At 50.6% G+C, this 18,829-nt stretch overlaps 1 protein-coding gene across 3 annotated transcripts in view; it reads right to left on the bottom strand.

Annotated features, from left to right (window-relative positions):
• Positions 1 to 18,606, bottom strand: part of GATA5 (GATA binding protein 5) — a 59,121-nt gene extending 40,515 nt beyond the window's left edge. Inside the window, exons 1-3 of one of the 3 annotated variants that reach the window (XM_044454967.1) lie at positions 18,499 to 18,606; positions 17,259 to 17,442; positions 16,395 to 16,584 (exon numbers count right to left, since the gene is read on the bottom strand). The gene's annotated coding sequence lies outside the window, so the exon portion shown is untranslated. Of the gene's footprint in view, positions 1 to 652; positions 820 to 16,394; positions 16,585 to 17,258; positions 17,624 to 18,498 lie in introns of those variants that run through there. The other 2 variants (XM_044454966.1, XM_044454968.1) reach the window with 2 other exon arrangements.
• Positions 18,607 to 18,829: the final 223 nt, after the last annotated feature.

Raw genomic sequence — 18,829 nt, 5'->3', positions numbered from 1 at the left:
AATCCCACCCCGATGATTTAATGTGAAGACGCTCAGGGGACAAGATCCCGTTGCAACTTCGGTTACTTTTAAAGTACAGCAAGTTCTTAACTGTGCAGGCCTGTCTTAATTCCCACAGAGTTAACCCGCTCCATTGAATTTAATGGCGCTTACTCTCAGCTGAGCTTAATGTCGCTTACTTGAAAATTAAATCCGTACAAACGGGAAAAGGACGCGATGCCCGAATGGGGTGGGGAGGGGGTTGTTTATTCGTTTCAAATCAACCGGTTGCAAGCAAAGTGCCTTCCTAAACGGAAAAGTGCGAGGGGAAGAGAAAACAGAGTTTTCTTCCCGACCAAAGCGGCAGCGACTTCCTTGATAAGAACCGGCGCGGTGGGAAGCGAGAAAGAGAGAACCTTCCCTGTCCGAAAAAGGTATCGGAGAAGATTACGGAGGGCGGGTGGGGGGGGGTCCCCTCGCTTTTCTGTTTAAAAGGGGGGTTAATCAGCAAGCCCGTAAATCACAGACGCGGTTATCCATAGTGGGTCTTTCCAAAGCGACGGGACCCCCGCTCCCCCCAGCTTCTCCCGGAGTGGAGTTATCTGGCAGATAAGCCGAGCTACAGGACAGATAAGTCCCTACACCAGGGCGTGCAGGGGGGGCGGGTACTTACGTCTCAAGAGGCAAGGAAGGAAAGGTCCCATGATGAGCTGGGCCGGCGCGAGAAGAGCCCCCATTCAAAAATAAACCAAAAACCAAAAAAGATCCCGAGGAGGAGAAGGAGGCAGCGGGGGGAGCCGCGCCTGCCCCCTCCCCGGCCGCGTCCCGTCGCCCGGCCAGGCGCGGAGGCTCCGCCGGGCTGCCCGGCCGCGGCCCTTATCTCTGATGGCCCGATAGCCGCCCTGCCCCGGCCCGGCCCGGCCCGGCCCGCCCGCTGCGGCTCCGCTCGCGCCTAGTCGCGGCCTGCGAGTGCTGCCCGGGGCGGCGGCTCGGCCCCTTTACGGCGGGCGCGGGGGGCGCGTCACGTGACGGGCTCCCGCCTCCCTCCCGGCCAGCGGGTGGCCCCCCGGCGGGCCCGGCGCCGAGCGGAGCGGAGCGGGGCGGGAGCAGCGCCGCCCCGCCCGCCCGCCCTCCCGGATCGGGGCCCCCGCGCCCCCGCCAGCGCCCAGCGCCGTCCGGGCGGGCCACGGGCGGAACGGGCTTCCCGGCAGGAAACCGGCCTCGCCCCCCCCCGCCCCGCATCCCCAAGTCACGGGTTCGTAGCCCCAGCTGGTGAGTAGACCCCACCGAACTACTGGGGCTTGCTCCGGAGTAGACACGGCCGAGGTCGCGCTGGTTTGGCCCAGCCGCGGCGTGGGGTCTGCCGGCTTTCAAGCCTGGCGGACGCTGACTCGGGAGTAAGGCCCCTCGGCGGGACTTCCTTCGGAGTAAGCGTGCTTTGGACGGGGCTTCGGCTGTAACTTCTGGGAAATCCCGATAACACGCAGGGGACACTTCCGATGCAAGCCTACACACGTCTGCTCAGGAGTAAGCCGTTGTTCCAGTGAAGCTCGCTCCCCAGTAAAAGTGTGGAATTTTAGGCCTCTTCTCCGTTTCTTTTCTTTTCTCCTGCTCTAATGGTTTCATGTTTTACACTTTCGCCCTGTGCATTTCTACCTTGGAGTAAGGCCTCGCTTGCTTTAAAGAACTTACTGTTAAGTGACTCTAGGATTGGGGCCTTTACACATTTTCCTTGTCTGAGCTTTCTTTCCTTATGCCTTAATATCAATCCATCTTTCCATATATACGCATATATATTCCCTGTTCGTTGACAGTGCAACCCTAGCTATATCTTCTCGGAAGTAAATTCCACTTTATTCAGTGAGGTTATCTCCCAAGCAAGTGCGCACAGGATTTCTTTCTTAAATATACCCCTCCTCTCCAAATAATTTAACAACCCGGCTTGTTTGCCGTGCAAAAACTTAGCTGAGTTAAATCGGTTTCAGAGAGGAATGAACACACTCGCGATGACCCGTTTGAAACCTTAAAAAGGATGGCCGTAAAATCCGGTTGAATTTCACCTCTGGGAAAATAAGGGGGACGCGCTGGGCAGAGAGAGGCGTTTTGGCAGGAGCTTTGCTTCCCTGCGAGATGCGGCTCTGCATTAAGTCTCCGTCGTTAATGCTCGACGCGGCGGGAACATTCGGAATGGTCCGATTTCCCCCTTGGGAGAGTTTTCGAAGAGCGGGGCAGAGATGCAGAGAGGGAGGCCGAGCGGGCCCCCCACCCCCTCTTTCTTTCCCCGCAGGGGTCGGGGCTTGCGACTCCCGGCCCCGTCGCTCCGCGTCGCGGTCCAAGGCCGGTCCCGGGCCGAGTAAACCAGGGGCTGGCACCGATCCGGGACGGATTTTAGAGCTCTTCCTCTTTGGGTGGCAGTTGTGGGGTGTGGGGGAGAAGGGACCCGGGCGCTTCTCTTGCTGCGGGCGCAGGAGGGCATTCACAAATAAAAAGCGAAGCGGCGGAGTCCGCCCACGCGACGGTCCCGAGCAGCAAAATTCGGATTGCGCGTCGACTCCGCCGCGGTGCGATTCGCGTCTGCGGCGGTTTGGGCCAGAGAGGTTTTGGGAAGGCGGAGCTGGGGTCCCCTGGGTGGGGTGCGTGTTGCCAAAGAGAGAGGGAGGTATCGAGATTGGACCATGTTTGGAATTAAACCCAATCTGTAGGCTATTTTTAATCAGTTATTATATTGCAACATCGTTTCCTCGTATTGATATTTTCTTCCTCGCCAAAAACGCTCTGAAAGAAAATTGCGAGAAAGAAGCCTGTGCTTTTGCGGAGCCAAGAGTCCGATCCTAGGGGTTTACTCAGAAGTCAGCTCTCCCGTGGCCAGTGGCGCATTCTGCTCAACGCGAGCCTGCGCCAGGACCCGGCAGCCTAGTCCTCACCGTGTTTATTGGGAAATCGGTGAGTTCACAGCTAGGAGTGCTCTTTCCTCCACGAGTTTGTCCCGACTCGAATGGTGCTTCTCGGGAGTAGTTGCGCAGAGCCGTACAAGCCACGCACAGCTGTTGAGGAACTGGTCCCATGCAAAGCGGAATAAACTCGCAGAAGCAGCAGCAGGTTGTCTTACACCTGAAGTGAGATCGCCCTATTTATAAATACATTTTGGGAGTAATTCTATACATCTGCTCAGAAGTCCCACGGAGTTCCCCCCAGGAAAGCGAATATAGGACTGTTGATAGAATTGAACAGACGTTACATCGGTGTGAAGAGGCGGCGGACTGAGCAGGCCACCTCGCAGATTTCAATCCAGATTTTGGCTTGGCGTGTTAATGAGAACTAGCCCCTTGAGTCCTCCCAGCCTGCGTAGGCCTTCACGCTTAAGAGTAACCGCGAAAGGTGATAGGGCGAAGGCTTTCCTCCCGGATTGACTAAAAACAGCAACACGAGGTAATGAATCGCAGCCGCCTGCGATACTTCACGGGGGACATTTTGGGGTGGGGCTTAAGAAGAGGGCAGACTAGATCGCCTCGCTCCGGAGCAACCCCTTTCCCTACCTCTGCTGTCCTGAGCTGGGCTCCCCAGGTCGGCACCCGTGACCAAAGCCACGCCGCTGTTTGAACCAGCCGGAGTTCAGCCAGCGTCGGCGGGCTGCGCAAGTCCAGGGCACCTCGCGTGGAACTGCGACCATCCCCAGAAACTGGGGGGCCCGGCGCCTTTGGGCGGAAGCACCCCAAGCCCTCCCAGCCACGTCCGAGGCTTGGAGACAAACGGATCCTCCCGGAGCCAAGGAGTAAGCAGCGCGTGGAGTAGGCCGTCTGGTTTCAGAAACACGCGTACCTGCCGGGAATCGACTCAAATACGCCCAACTCCGAATGATCACCCCCTTTTTCTTAGGGAAGACTCTGTCCGGAAAGATACTCCGTTCCTTCTCGGCCTCAGAGCCCAGCACGGAGCTATTTCAACGCCCAGAGGGAAGAAAATCAAATTCACCTAAATCAAGGAGAGAGAGAAAGCATCGCAGGTTGCTTCCATGAGCGGCGAGGTCGCTTTTCCTTTCGCTGGGGGTGCCAGGCAGGCGATCAACAGGTGTTGCTGTTCCCCAAGTGCAAAGGGGTCGTTCCTGGTGAACGGCCACCAGACGCAGCAGCCCCGCACGGGGGAAGCCGCCAGACGGGGCGGGGGTATTAAAATATAACACCCACCCCCGGGTCCCAGGACCAAAACTCTGCCTCGGTGAGTCCCAGTTCTACTGCAGGACATTGGCGCGGTATATTTTTTTCTCTCCCACGGATTTTTAGTGTGAAGTATTATATAATAATAATATTTTTATTTTATTCTATTCTATTTTTCGTAATAAAATGGACGCTGTCTTGGAGGTCTGCTGTCTGGCAAAGGCTAGGCTTAGATGTTTACTAAGGCTGCGATCCCACGCTCACTTTCCCGAAAGTAAGTCCCATTGAATTCACTGGGGCACATGTCTGAGACAGTTGAGGATTGCCCTAGATTCATGCAAAGAGTAAGCAATATTCACTCAGAAGTAAGCCTCAGAGGGGTTTACCTCGACATAAATGTGCCCAGGACTGCAATCAAACGAAGGTAATTTCCTGAGATGGGGGTAAAAAGGCCTGGCTTTATTTTCCTTTTTTGAAAAAAAAAATTAAGACACTTTGTCTCAATCAATAGAGATAACAGATGAAATAAATGAGATTGCCCAGATAAAACTTTTCCTCCGTATGTCTTCTGTACTAAAAATCCAGAGATTGTTTATAATTCTGTCCACAGATCTCAAGAATTCCAAGTTTTTCTTTTAAAAAAAGAAAGATATTTTGATCTTTCCTGTTGCTTGAATAAAATACCACCCCCCGTGAGGAGCAAAGATAAAACATATGAGATGAGGATTTTAGAGAGTTTCCACACCCATGGAAACAAGCAGAGCTTAAGTTGAATTAGGATCCAGCACAATTCTATGCAACAAGTTGACACAGAGAAGAAGAGACTGAGAGAGATGCCACTTTCATAATTACCAGTATCAGAATTGTATTAAAGTCTCTATTTTGGTGTAGTGTTTAGCCAAACTGGAACCCTCAATAGACTGGAACCCTCAAGAGAGGTCTGTGATTTTTCTGTACTTTCAGAGAGTATATTTTGACTTCCTTCCTAAACTGTCATCCCCATCCTATGTATATATTTTTGCTTGGAAGATCGCAGTTCCTAAGTGGAAGGTCAGAGTTTCAGATGGGAATTACACTCCCCTACCTTAAAATAACGTTGCAGATTTTGAGAGCCTCTCCGAGCCAGATGGAAAACCACGGCTGTTTAGTTATTGTCATTCGGCTAACTCAATGGAGGCTGCGATTCTAAACCCACTTACTGGGGAATAAGCCTGGTTCAACTCAATGGGACTTACTTTTGAGTATACACATGTACGATTGCATCCGGTGTTAGTTCTGTTTAAGAGGATGCCCAAGGAAACAAGCAGAGCTTAAGTTAGACTATGATCGGATACAATCCTAAAAGTACAATCCTATGCAGCAAGTTGACACAGAAAAAATTCTTGGCGGGCCCAGCTGGCAAACTGGGAGTTGTAGGCCAGCTCCCACCCCGATCTAAACCACTCGGCTGTCCATTCTTTTGAATGGGGTGGGACAGATTTTGGAGAAAACATGTCAGATTGGTCTATAATTAGGATTAGATTGGGATCTCCCACGTCTTGGGGTGGCATCCATTGTTAGTTCATGCACAATAGACCCATTGAAATGAATTAAGTTAGTTATGATTAACCTAAGTCCTATTCATTTCAATAGGTCTACTCTGTGCAGGACGAACAATGACTGCTATTGTAAAGTAGGTTTATGGTCTCAGAGTAGGACTGGATCCTTGCTGTGGGCAGGTGGGTGGTAGGAAGACTTTTAGGTTCCAGGCTTGATCTGCACCGACTCGAGTGAAAAAGTAGGCGTTAAACTAAAATATCCAGTAATGTCTTACTTGTGACGGAGTCTTAGACTGGGTGCCCTTTGTTTAACCAGGTCGTGTCCTTCTGTTTTGCGCGCCAGCTGTCAATGCTTACAATTCAATCCACCCAACCAATAAATAATTTTCCAGTCTGTTTCATTGTTTTCAAGGAGACTAATTTCCAACTCAGTTTGCTCACAACTGTAGCACAATTCTTTGGGAAATGTGGCACTGAGTTTAGTAGAAATCACTTTCTAAGGAATACTATATTGCAAAATAGGCGACCAGAGTCTAAATCCTTAATGGGGACTAGTTGCTCTGTATTCTCCTTGAATTAAGTATCTAGACTTGACCTCATTCTGGAGCAATGAAAGGCTAGAATCGATGATTCCATCCTTGTTGTCCCCTTTCCAAGACACTCTTGGATAGGCTACTAAAAGGAATGGAATAAAAGCCTGGTCATTCCCCCCCCCCCACCCCCACTGCAATTCTTCTCATATGTATTGACTTGGAAGTAATTTCCATACAGTTCAGTGAGGTTTACTCCCAGATTAAAATATGTGGATTGAGCCCAAGATGGGATGAATAATTGAGAAAGACTTGGTAAAACTTAAAAGGTGCGGGGAGGCAGCAGGAACATGTGTTTCTTACTGAAATGTTCCATATTCTTTAGTTTGATTTTCCAAAGCAATTTGGATGTAGAAGACATCTGCTTAAGCAAAGAGCAGATGAGACCCAGGACCAAGTATACAGTTTCCAACAGCAGGCAGCCAAATACTTGTGCGAGTCGGCAAAATGGCTACAATAGCAGCAGCCTGCATCTGTGGCTTGTCTTCAGGATTTGCTCTTCAGATGTTTCCTGCCTCTGGCCACAGAGACTCTATTTTGCTCTCACTGTGACTGTGAAATCGGGAATAAACAGTCCTGCGAGATGTTCTGTAGCCTCCCTTTAAAGCCACCAAAACTGAGAGGCTATCCCTACATCTTGTGGTGCTGAATAAAATTAGAAAGCCAGCTCACCCTTGGGAATACTTTACTCACACACCACACATTTGCTAGTGATTGTAGCATCACGTGAAGACTTGCCCCTGCAGATTCGGGTAGTAGTGCATTTATGCCTCAGCGCATCGCTTCCGATTCAGTGCTGCTTTTCGATAGCATAAAGCTAGCATTAGGTGATGGACTGCCCTGTATCCCAATAAGGCCTAACCTTGCAACTGTGTCATCTTAGGTTGTGGGCCCAATGAACTTGGAAGATTTTGGGTAGAAAGTCCTCCAAGCCACTGTCACATCTGCGGGGGGGGGGGGGGGGGGGGGGCGGAATGGTCTGCAAGTTGAAACATTCATCTCTCTGTTTATGGAGACCTGAATATGTGCTAATACCTTAGAGACTTGGGTGGCCAGGAACTAGATTACTGGAGGAGAACTTTGGGACTGTGAGGTGAGTGCCTGCCAGTCCCACTCCTCCTCCTCCTGGAGGACCATCCAGGGCTCCTCTGAGGGACAGCTTGGACGCAGGGCCCCCCTTCCAGTTGCTCATCCTTATGCCTTTCCGGTAAGCTGAGCTGAGAGGAAAGCAAAGGGAAGCTCTGCTAAAGGACTGTTCCCTTCCCTCCCTCATCTCCTTTTAGATAGCAAGCCCTTTATTTCCACTTTTCTTTCTTTTAAAAAGGACCACATACGATCTGTGCCTGGTGCCTTTTGGGCTAATGAATGGGATAGAGCACTTGGGATGAACACCTTGCTATATAAGAGGCGGTTCCTGACAGCTCCTCTTCTGGGGTGCAGTCCAGGGTGTGCAATTGAGAAAGCAGGAGCGGTAGGGAGAAGTTTGGGTGGCGGGGCTGGGAGATCCAGGCTCCAGTTCCTCCTCAGCCATGGGGCCAGTCACAGACCCTCAGCCTAACCACTTCACAGGGTTATTGCTGTGAGGATAAAATGAAGGGGACGACCATGAGCTCCTTACAAGAGGAAAACCGGTGGGATATAAAAGCAATGCAGCACTGCTACTAGGAACACTCCCATGCAAATTTAGACAGAACAAATATTCCACAGCTCCCAGCATTCCATAGACGGCAATTCTGACTTCCAGCTGCAAGGATCTGGAGGATTTTTATTCTGTCTAAACCTACATGAGATTGCACCTTAACTGTCTCTAGCTAATTTACTCCAAATATCCTGGATTTAGGGCAGATTATCAGCAGCGCTGGAGAAAGGCTGTTTGTTTCACTTGCCCCACGCGCATTGGCATGAGCCAACGGGAGAGTCTTCAGCTGAAGCATCACTGAAGTGAGAACGCAAGCATGCCATGGGGCACCAAGAGAAGTGCGGAGTTTGGATGTAACGCTTCCGCAGGCAGACGCTTCTTTGCTGGTATGGCCCATTACTTCTCTGAGTTCAAACTGCACTGAGCAAGCTTTGCGGCTTTTGAGGCCCCTCCTGTTGAGAGGGGACCTGATTATCTGCCCAAAGTCCCTGTCCTGATGGTGCCCTTGCGTCTCCCCCCGCCCCCCCCCACAGCTTCTCCTCATTTTGAGCAGGCTTGCTTTGACACTAATCTGTAGTGCCCATTAAATCCTGCCTGGAAAGGGGGATGAGTTATTCTTCATGCCGGCCTTCTCCAGAAAGCAAATATGGTGCTCCTGAAATCAGATGCCAGCTTGAAAATCGAATGTGTGGAGGGACTTTATTTCATCTCCTGAACTTGAGGGCTAGCCAGGTTGCAAAGTGGCAGAACTGTCTCTGCCCAAGGCAAAAAGACTTTTCAGCTTTTGCTGGCCAGTCCTTAAGCAATTCTTTTGAAATATGGATTACCTTATCCAGAGAAGCCAAGCTGCCACTGCAAGAGGGCTCTTGGGTGCTTTGGAGTTCCCCCAGGTGCAATTTTCCTCCTCACTGTGGAAGAGCAGTGGGAAAAGCAGCACTTAAGGCATGATGCTAGCTATGCTTGGACAGGAAAAACTCCTGCAATTCCCAGCAGATTTCAGCCGGGATCTATAGGACCTTTTCCTCTCTAAACATGCATAGGATCGTGAACAGAAGAACAGCCCTGCTGGATGAGACCAAAGGTCCATCTAGTCTGGTAGTCTGTACAGACAGCAGCAAATCAACTGCCTGCAGGATCCTTGGGTAAAAGAGGTAGCACTTAAGCCAGCAAGGTTAGTAGCCATGAACCTGTCCAGTCCCCCTTGGAAGCCATCCAAATTGGTGGCCATCACCACTTGCCCTGGCAGTGAATTCCATAGGTTAACTATATGCTGTGTGTAGACGTTCTGCCTTATATCTGTCCTAAACCTCCCACCCATCAGCTTCATAGGGTGACCCCAGCTTTGAGTGTTCCGGGAGAAAAGTATCTCCTCTCCACTTTCTCCTCACCATGTATTATTTTAAACACCTCTCTCTTGTCATCTCCTTTTCACCCTGTTCCTAAGCCGAACAAATTATTATTATTTATTATTATTATTATTATTATTATTATTATTATTATTATAACATTTCTATGCCGCCCCTTGCCAAAGCCTCGGGGCGGCTTACAACAAATACTGGTTGTTGTGGCCCCTTTCCATAGCTGAGGGCCTCCAGCCCCCTGATCATTTCCATCAGCCCTTTCTGTACTTTTTCTAACTCAATGTCCTTTTCCAGGTAAGGTGATTAGAACTGAACACAATATTCCAGGTGCTGCCACATCAAATATTAGCTACATGCTGTGTGTAAAAAGTTCTTCATTTTATCCATCCTAAACCTCTCACCAATCAGCTTCATGGGATCACCCTGGGTTTGAGTGTTATGGGAGAAGGAGAAAAATCTTTCCCACTCCACTGCTTTGAAGTTGCAGTCTTATATGTACTTACTTAGGAGAAATCCCCATTATTTCAGAGTGGAGGAGAGGATCATACAATTACGGCTGCTTCTTCCAAGTTTAAGAGTCCTGTTAGTGTCTTCTGTGTTCAGTTTTCTTCTGATTTCAATGTTAATTCTCCTATTAGCATACATACTTTCTATAAACCCAAAACTATCTATAAATGTCCGAACATCTAATGAAGTGTATTGCAGGATATGAAATACAGGTGCAAGTCTTTAAGGTGTTGCAAGATGCTTTGCTGTTTTTCAAAGCACAAAATCAACAAACCAAAGGAACCTGAGAACAACTGTACTGGTTGAAAACTGAGCATACAAAAATAAGTATTCACTAGAGATAATCAGGTGAGAAACAGCAATACATCAAGGGATAATACTCAGTGCAGAGGCACTGTAGACTCACATCCATATGACACAGACAACCTTGCCCTAAGGAAAAGACTACTTAACTAACTGCTATGTTAATGATCAGTTGTATATTGTCCTAGAATGATGAAAATGTCCCTTAAGTGTTTTCATTTCCTTTTTGTTTCAAACTGACCAACCAGTGACCTTATTTTCTTTATCTCCTATGGATGACAGCCAAGCTTGCACCTCCCAATTAGTGTGCTCTCCAAGACCTTCAAAAATGGCAAAAGCTCCCCAGTACAGTTGCCAAGCAATTCCTCTCCTAAGGAAATCATATTCCTAATTATCCAAAGATTTCCAAGGCCACCCCTACAAAGAAGCACCTTAAAGCCAGAAAGCCATAGGCATGAAGGCAGTAACGCATGCATACGTCTCTAGGATATGTTCTTCAACACATGCTGGTTCATGCACAGAATATTTCACTTGGTATATAGGAGTTTATTGATTATTACCAGTGACCATGTATTTATCCATGTACCTTTTGTTTTCATGCGGCATAGTTGTGCTGCATGATGGGTTTGATGAGTTTGTTTTGTAATTCCACCCCCTTTGTTTGCTATTTTTAAGAGAGGGGTTTAGCAACTGGGAAGCAAACCTGGTGCCTTAATATTGTTTTAGATTATATATATATATAATCTAAATTCTATGGTTTTTAGATTATATTTAACCATAATTCTATGAATTTAACCATAATTCTATGGTTAAAATATAGATTAAAAACAGATTTTGAGGGAGTAGGGAGTGGGGGGCTTTGTGGGTGCTGTTGGAGGTCCTACACTGGAGACCCTGAAGCTATGGGGCCTGAAACACAGTGGAACCCCTTCATGACTAAGTGTACTTTGTTGGAATAGCAGCCAGTCCTGGTCTACTCAGACTAGACTCCAATGTTGTTCATTACCGAGAAATGAGTATTCTGAGGTATAATGCCCCCAAACCTGGAGGTTCTATTTGTAGCCATTGGTGGACTCCTATTCATTTCTCTAGGAGCAAAGGCCCACAGTCTTAGGGCAGGCTACCTGCTGCCTTACAGAAGCTGCTAAACTCCACTTTGCATAAATCTCAGCCAGAATGGCCCAAGGTCAGAGATTAAGGGAGTTAAAAACATGTGAAGGACATCAGGTTGTGTTCTTTGGATCTACTCCAAAATTCTGTATCCAGATTGAAGAAAAACTCTAATTCTGATCTTGACTACTGCCACACATTTCTGAGCAGAAAATAATTCCCTGATTTTCAAATGGAAGTGTATTTTTGGTAGCAGATGCATTTCTGTCCATCTGCCAATGTTGCCTGTCATTCTGACAGTGTTTCTGAATATTCTTGACATGGGAAAACTTTGTGGATGATGTGGAGAAAGGCAAGGCATGGGGAGGACAGGCTACAGAGCACAGGTGTTCTGGGAGAGCGGAGGAGAGGATTCCAGTGGAGCAACTCTACCTGCTCCTTGGAAATGAAGTTTAGAGCCCGCAAATGGCTGCCCAGGCAGTGGCAGATGAGGGATGCTGCAGCAAATGGGACCAGGATTGGGCCTTTCCTTTGTATAATTTTCTATGGTGAAATGGAGCATGTTCCCAAGCAAATGTGGCATCCCATGCATGCTCAAGTGGGAAAAAAGAGCATCAAAAATAGACCGGTGCTTTTTTGACTGGTTGGGGAATGCTGGAATTGCCAAACATTTTTCTTTCTAAATATGCACAGGATTGCATTCTGAATGCACTCAGCACCAGGGCAACAGAAACAATTCTTTTTTTAATCCCTTGTGAACATAATGGTGCTTGGCTTTCAATTTTAAACATGAAAGCACATGCTCAAGAGGGGAACATGGGGGTGCAAACGTGTTTCTGTGCTTTGCTCTGATGTCTCAGAAACATAGCCATGGTTGCAAAGCAAGAGGCAAGAGAAATATTAGTTGTGTGCTTCACAACTGAAGTACCACATGACCATCTACAGTCCCACCCCACCTTAACCCAAAAGCCATTAAGTCCAGGGGCATCTGTAGATTACCTCTCCCCACCCAATAATTCCAGGAAGTAGGTCTCTGCATAAGCCTGCTCAAAACACACCTACTACACCAAAACCACTCTTTCATTTGGGGGAATTCTACCACAAAATTACACATACACACAGAGATTGAGAGAATTGCTGGCACACACAGCTTTATACAGTAACAAAGGCAAGGCAGAAGACAGGTGTGAAAGATCAAAAAGTAGTGGTAGTAATACAGGATTTTTTTATACAATTCCCTCCCGCTCCCCCAGTCAATCAGATAACATTCTTAAGGCTCAATTTAGGCGAGGAAAAATGACCATGCATTCCCAGCATGCCCTGGCATGGCTGCCTGGGGCATGCTGGGAATAGTACGGCTCTTCTTTTCCTTTTATGCAATGAATTGCAGGCTCCCCCCCCCCCCGCCCCCGCCGCCACTTCCCAGGGAGCACAGCTGGCCACGGCATGCTGGGAACTGCCAGCTTTTGTTTGTGTTTTTGCCTAAACCAACGAATCTTGCTGGGGCATGCTGGGGGTTGTAGGCGCCCCTTCACGCCAAGCACGCTTGCCTCTTTTTCTCCAGCCAGCGCGCTGGGAAGTGCAGATTTTTTTCTTTTGGTCTAAAGCGGAGTAGGAGCGCACCCTCTCATAAAGCACAGCCAGGGGAAGGGTTACCCTGAAATGATTTCCCAGCGCATAATCCAAAATACTCCCTGCGCTAGGTATTAATAATTCGCAGCTGGTCTGGATGGAAAAAGCGGGCGGGGGTGGCGGGTCTGAGCAGATTTAGGAGTTGAGCTGTCCAGGTGAGTTTTCTTCCAGGGCCCCGGGACAGACTGAGCGGCGCCTTTTCGACGCCCCCTCCTAACCCTGCCCCCCCCTCGCGCTCCCCGCTTGATTTGTGGACCTTTTGCCCTAACGGAGACGCGCGGCGTCCTCGGCCGGGCTGCGAGTCGGGATGGGGCCGGCCGAGCAACGCGGGGATGCGGGGGCTGCCTTGGGAGGACGGCGCACGGAAGGGGGGCCTGGAGACGGGAGCGGGCTCGAGTGCGCCTGGAGAAGGAGCGCGGCGTGCGCTCCCGGCGCTCTCAGGAAGGAGAGCGGAGCGGCGACCACGGCGGCGGGCGGGAAGCGGAGCCCGGCTTCCAGCCCCCCTCTTTCACCGACCCGGCGGGAGGCGTTGGCCAAGCCTCTCTTCCTCGGTTCCTCCCGCCTGGCCTGCAGGGAGCCCGAGGGGCCGCCCGTGGCCCCCGCGGTCCGCTCTGAGCCTCCCGGCGGTCCTGCGCGGTCCAGAAGGCTGCGAAGCGGAGGTCCGGAGTCCGAGGCGCGCTGACCGGTGGGCGAGCCACGCGGGACGCGGCGGGTCCCCTCCGCGGAGACCAGCCGGCGCTTGCGCGGGCGAGGAGCGGCCGAGCTCATCCAGCGGACCGAAAGGTGGTGGCGAGGTCCAGAGGGTTCCGCTTGGCCCGCCCCCGCCCCGCGAGTCGGGGGGGGGGCGCATCCCAGGCACCCCGGGATCTGGCTGAGCACCCAGGCTGACCCCCGCCTCCCTCGGCCAGGCAGACTGCGGAGGCAAGGCTCTTTTGCAAATCCAGAGAAAAGCCTGCACAGGAGTCGGGCATGGCCAGCGCCATCCCTGCCCTATGGCAGGCTCCACTCGCGGATACTCGCAAGAGCTGCCTCCGCAGGGTCCTGCTGAGAGCTGTGGGGCTTCTTTGCTGCCTAAACATGCATAGGATCCCGTCCTAGATGCGTTGCTTTCGGTCCGTAGCAGCCGCTGTAAAGTAACATTCCCACATTCTTTTCCCTGGGTTAACGTGGTCACTGCTAGAGAAGCCCCGCTGAACTCAAGGAGACCTACTTTTTATTGATGTCAGCGGGGCTACTCTAAGCAGGACAAAGTCGGGATGTGGCCCGTAACGAAGGACAGACGCATGCGCGCTTTTAAGGCCGATTGCGCTCCATGGGCCAGCTTTAGGGATGGCGAGAGCCCGGCCCCAGCGCGTCCAAACATCTTCCCTTGGCCACGAGGTCACGGTGGCGGCTTTGGGGAAACCACGGATCCTTTTCGCTCCTACAGATCTGCAGTACAAATCAATCATAACACTGACCCCGTACAGGACTGTTCAAGGGATTGCCTGGAGGCGCCTTGAACAGTTCGAAAGCGCTATATAAATGTCATGGAGGAATATTGTTGTGAAGGAATTTGTGTTTCAAATATGCGAGATTCTTTCCGAGTCGGTAACTCTGAGGTGCCCACCTGCCCTGAAACATTATTCTTATCCTTAGGAGGGATAGAAATGACCCTAGACTTTCCCTACAATGACTTTTAGCATGCAATCCTATGCATATTTAGACAAAAACGTTCTGGAACTTCCAGCATTTCATCGGCGTTGACTTTTCTTTTTCCTGTTAAAAGGTGCATAGGATTCTGCCCTTCGCATGATTGCTGGCTGGCCACTAGTGGAAACTGAATACTGGGTTACTATGGGCCTCGGTCTAAGTCGGGAAAACTCTCATTTCCTGGCCATTGCTTTTGCAAAAAACATTTATTTTAAAAATGCGAGAATTGTCTGCCTCATTTCGTATGGTTTGGCATAATGAGTTTTAAAAGACACCTGAGCTTGAAGAACTCCAGGCAAAGCTGAGCACTTGAGGGAGCAAAGCTGGGGATGTACGGACAGGAGACAATCCTGCACTTCCCAGCACTCGTGGGCGCTGCAGGCTGCGGGGGTTTCTGTCTGTCTGTCTCCATTTCTATGCCGCCCCGTAACCCAAAGGTTCTCTTTTGAACATCGGATGTCCTCCTCAAATTCCGTGCGTTCTGCACACAGCAGATTCAAAGTGTTCTCACCTCCCGTTGAAATAAATGGGGCGAGTTGCCCAAGTCGGAAAGAAACCCCCTTGTCTTCACTGGGAAGTTCAGGGCAGGCCATCTTTAAAGTGAAAACTCATTGAATTCAAACGCTGTGCAGGATTTTCCAGTAGGCGTGTATAGGATTGCAATATTACAAGAAGTATTTCGTTTCGGCAAGACTGTGATGTGCCTTAAAAAAAAAAAAAATCTGCCCAGCAGGGTAATCCAGTACTTATCTGCTCCGCATTAAATCCCATCGAATGCAATGGGAGTTATTCTCTATTGCAGGCTCACTCTTGTCAAGCCGGCGTTTGTTTATTTATTTGGAATTTTTGTATGCCGCCCCATTCGCATGAGCCTCGGGACGGCTTACACACAGACGCAAGCACTGATCGGGCGGAATCCACTTGCAAGAGAGCCGAAATCGCTCTCCTCGCTGAGCTCCCGCGCCAAACAGGAGAGCCGGCCGGCCGGCCAGCGCTTGCGCTTCCTCGCTTCGGTGGATGGCTCTGCGCCGCTTTTGCATTTTGAGCGCCGGAGGACGCGCGTTCCTCCCCCAGCCCCCAAGTCACTTCCGCTCGCGGCCGTGGGTCAGGTCTAAGATGTGGGTCCGCGCAGCATCCGGCGCGGGTGCAATTTGATGAGCCGCCTTTGCTCGCACGTTAGAGAAGGGCTGCTGGCGCAGGCGCAGGCGCAAATCGCTCAGCGCAGTCTCGCACCCGAGGGTGGAGTGACACGGGGCAGCGCAAGGATCGCTCGTTCGACGCATCCGCTTGCCCGCGTGGCGGCATACAGGGCACCCTCGGCTCTTCCTAGGCTTTCCTGGGTGTCCCCAAGCGCCGGGCACGTAGGTGCGGAGCGCCTTTTTGTCACCGGGCAACCTTTGTGGAAGGCCTTCTCCTCTTTGCACAAATCGCTTTTTTATGATGTGCATATAATTTCGTACAGATGTTAAAAGAACTGGACCGAGCGTGCGTGCGTGCGTGCGTGCGTGCGCGCGTGTGTGTGTGAGAGAGAGTTGCTATCGATTTCTGGAGGGTACCTACTAATATTAAACAGTTTGTCGGGGCGGGCGCACGAACCTGGTTTTCTTTTTCGCTTTCGGTGTAAGAGGGGCGATGCTTGTACGTCACTCGCTGGCAAGTTAAGGGCGTTCGAAATGCCTTGTCCAAATCCGAGCACGCATCGCTGGCGCTTCCCACCAAACTGTTCCACACGTGCGCGCTCGCCTCAGCCCAGATGACGCGGTCCGCTTTTGCTCAAGGTGAGCCGCGTCCCCAGCTAAGACCAATGCAGAGCCTCGATCCAACCCCCGCCTAAATCAATTTAAACGGGATTTTTAAATCCCCCGATTTCAGGGGAAGGTGCCTCTTACCTTACAGATGGAGCGTCATTCGATTCTACATCCCGATGTAGTTACAACATATTTTGCTCGCCGCTCTGTGTGTTGGCTCCTTCAGAGATTTGTGCACCAGGGTTTTTCATGAAAACCTCTTTTTTACTTGATCAATCTGGAATCATTGTAAAGCAGCCCCGGAACGGCTCGATCGAGTAATCGATCAGTTCTGGAAGTAATAACAACCACAATAATGGTGGCATATTAATGAAACCACCCGACTTGCCTTTCCGAAATTGCACGTAATAATAACAATCATGGTATCTACGAGGATTGTTGTACCGAATGCGGGCATAGTGGTCTGTGCTTAAGGACTTTGACCCAAATGATATTGAACACCGAAACTTCCTCCCGAGTAAGCATGCACAGCATCGGTCCGGTTTCATTTCCTTTTGATTCCCTTTTTTATTTCAAAAGCAAGAGTCCCACGGCTGGGGCGAACTGGGTGGGAATTACTCTAGAACAGAGACAGCCCGATTCCGAACTAAGCTAAAGCCAGAGGGATCGCAGCGAAAACGGTTTAGAGGATCAACCCCCGCTGAACCTAAACAGCCTAATCCGCAGGCCGCTCGTTTAAATGCCACTGCCATCAATAAAACACTCCATGCGGCCCTTGTGAAGTTGGAGGCACGGAAAACAATTCGGACGTTTCCCAGTGAAATTGACTCAGCAACATCTAATTTGTGAAATGGACAAAATCGCAGCGTAAAATTCAGTTCGTACAGGATGCTGATTTTTTTTTTCTTTTAAAAAATTAAATCTGCTGGTCGATCAGACCAGAAAGCAAACTTTCTCCCCTCCCCAAGAGCCCGGCAAGTTTCAAAACTTTCCCCCCACCTCTACCTGTCCGGAGAAGGTTTTCTGGGCGCTTTGGCCGGCCAGGTCCTGCTTTCAGGCGTCCCTTGGAAGCGAGGACTTCAGCTCTTCAAACAGCGACAGAAACCAAAGAGGAGGAGGAGGAGGAGCAGCCGGGAGAAGAAGGCGCTCCGAAAGTGAAAGCGAATCTTTGGGAAGAGCGGAAAGGTCGCTGGAGGAGAAAAGAGAGACAAGGAGGTCGGGAACGAAAGACGACTGCTGTAGACTGAAGAACAGCCTCCTGGGCTGGGAGGGGAGGCGAGCGGCTTGGCTTGGGAAGGAGGGCGCGGAGATGGAGAGAGCTGCCTCTCGAAGGGTTAAATAAACAGATCGCCCGGCGGGAAAATGACATTTGTCTCAGCTGCCGTGCTCCTGCCGCAGCCCTTCTAACCCGAGGGGAATCGAAGCAGGATCGCGCCCCCCCCCCGCCCCGCAAGCGCGGTTCCGCGCACTCCCTCTTCAAGAGAGAAAGCACGGAGCGCTTCCCCGGAGCAATCGCTTTCGGGCCATCGGTACCCACTCCGCACGCACGGAAAACAAAATTATTACGTGGCCTTAAATCGGGTGTGGCGCCCCATGTGCGCTGGATTACAACTCCCAGCATCCCCCAGCCGGCCACGGGATGCCGGGAGTCGTCGACATCTCATCTGGTGAGCACCAGGCTGGGGAAGGATCCTTTAAGGATGCAGACCCTATCCGGAGAAAATGATCGCGCATTAAGGCCCAGATCCTATGCAGGATTGCCAGTGGGGAATGCTTTCAGTGAAACAGGTGCAGGATCGGACTGCGCTAAAATCTATGGGGCCAGTAAAAGCAAACACCCACCATTCCCATCCCAGCCACTTCCCATTGTTCCTGGAGGAATTAAGCTCCGCTACTAATGGAATTGCGCTGCGCTCTTTAGGATCACTGCGCTCTGATCCTGGACTTGCTTGTTCCAAAGGTAGTCCTACTCTGGTCTTTCTTCCAGGTAGGTGTCGTAGGATTGCAGCCTGAGCGAGTCCCTCAGGATGCGTTCTTTTCCATGGGATTGAAACGCGGCTCACTCTCGCTCTAGGGATCCCAAACTGTTTTAGGATCAAACACACTACGTGTGGTCCTACCCATGCAAAGCGATAGTGAAGTTTTTAGGAAAAGATTTAAAAGAGAGAGGGGGGAAAAACAACACGAGAGAGAAAAGAATGACAGAAGCAAAAGAATGGGAAGGACCCAACTAAGTGAGACTCACAGTTTTGCTTATCAATCAGAGAGCATTTTGACCCTCAGGTAATGGAGACCTTCCTGCGAAGTCGCGGAGGGCAACCAACGTGAGAACGTCACTGGCTTCCTGCAGGACGCGCCCGTCCTCTGCTCTGATCTGATTCAGGGCCATAAGCAGGAAGAGAATGGCTTCCTTTAGAGGTGATCATGAGGATGCATGCTGACACGATCCCCTTAGTGGGCTGGGGCTGATGGGACTTGTAATTCTACGTAATTGAGGGGGGTCCATTTTCCCACCTGAGAGATAATTTGGTTTATAATTGCAGCTGAGCTCAGTTACCTGCCTTGCTCTGGATCTT

Source organism: Varanus komodoensis, unplaced genomic scaffold (assembly GCF_004798865.1).
Source record: "Varanus komodoensis strain SLA01 unplaced genomic scaffold, ASM479886v1 scaffold8, whole genome shotgun sequence".
Taxonomy (NCBI): Eukaryota; Metazoa; Chordata; class Lepidosauria; order Squamata; family Varanidae; genus Varanus; species Varanus komodoensis.
The sequence above is the reverse complement of the archived record's forward strand: the minus strand, read 5'-3'. Positions and strand labels throughout refer to the sequence as shown.